The sequence below is a fragment of the Sturnira hondurensis genome, unplaced genomic scaffold (assembly GCF_014824575.4).
Source record: "Sturnira hondurensis isolate 20B ecotype Veracruz unplaced genomic scaffold, ASM1482457v3 Scaffold0002788, whole genome shotgun sequence".
In the NCBI taxonomy this organism is placed as follows: Eukaryota; Metazoa; Chordata; class Mammalia; order Chiroptera; family Phyllostomidae; genus Sturnira; species Sturnira hondurensis.
Genome location: NW_028075419.1, coordinates 1 through 1121, shown reverse-complemented (window position 1 = coordinate 1121; position 1121 = coordinate 1). Strand labels below are relative to the sequence as shown.

Here is a 1121-nt window from a genome sequence, read left to right as displayed (position 1 = left end):
AATTGCATCTGTACACCCGTTAAATCACTAGAGAGAAATTTATAAACAAATTTGTCACTTCAACTGGAAGACATCATCTCCAAATCAGTGTATTCTCTTTTCAGCTGGGAAACCTGGTTGGTGATGAGGGGAGATGAGCAGTGTACTCCATGAGACAGCTGACAGGAACAGTGGTGACATATGGGACGCCAGGCTTTGTGAGCCAGGGGAAACAACCTGTTGATGGGTGGACACACCTGTGTAGGTCGGCTCTTCTGCAGAGCACCTTGGTCCAGATAGGTCTGAGGTTGCTATGGTCAACATCGCCATTTACCCAGGCTGTTCGGAAGCATCCCCACCTTCCACCTTTCTGCAGTTCCCGATGGGGAGGAGCAATGTGAGCCATGGGCTGGGTCCCTGGGTACCCAAGAGAACTGCACTTTCCCTGAATGCCTCTTGTTTCTATCCTAGTTGGCATCCATGAGCGTTTAGAGATGGGCAAAAGAGCTAAGTAGACACTGGAGGCAGAATCAAGCGAGAACAAGCTATTTTTATTGGTTCAGTCCATTCAGGCCCACCAGGGTGCCCCTGGGGTTAGGGAGATTGCAACCATGAGCACCCCACTGTGCAGGTACATAGAGATCAGTTGAGAGGGGAGAACAGCTCTTCAGAAGCACTGGCTAGGAACGAAAAAAGGCCAATGCACACTGGGGCGATAGCAGGCTGCAAGTGCATGGCTCTGCCTCTGAGCTGGCATCAGGAATCCTTTCTCTTGACCTGAAGAGGAGAAGGTTTTGGAGTTACCCAGAGTGGCAAGGACTGAAAGGAAGCAGGATGGCCCATTGACTACAGGTACAGGGCTCCTCACAACCTCCACTGGATCTCAGGTGACCCCAGCTTCTCTTTCCCTCATAGCTCTTCCATTGCGATCCCAGAGATACAAGGCGCTTCAATGCCATCTCCAACCTGCCTACTTCGCCCTGCCCCTCTTACCATGGCCATCAGCACCAGGGCGCTGACCAGCACTGCATACACGGTGGCCTTCCCCAGCAGGATCTCATAGAGGAGGGTGGCAGACAGGACCCCTTGTTGATAGGACACTGTTGGCAGGAAGGGAAAGCAGGTAGGTACCTGGGAGCAGG

General features: G+C 52.4%; 1 long non-coding RNA gene across 1 annotated transcript; it reads right to left on the bottom strand.

Moving 5' to 3' along the window:
- Positions 1-509: 509 nt before the first annotated feature.
- On the bottom strand, positions 510-1090 carry LOC118983332 (uncharacterized). The gene is made up of 2 exons (XR_005065703.1): positions 973-1090; positions 510-756 (listed from the first exon to the last, which is right to left on the bottom strand). It is a non-coding gene; the product is annotated as an uncharacterized LOC118983332 (long non-coding RNA).
- Positions 1091-1121: the final 31 nt, after the last annotated feature.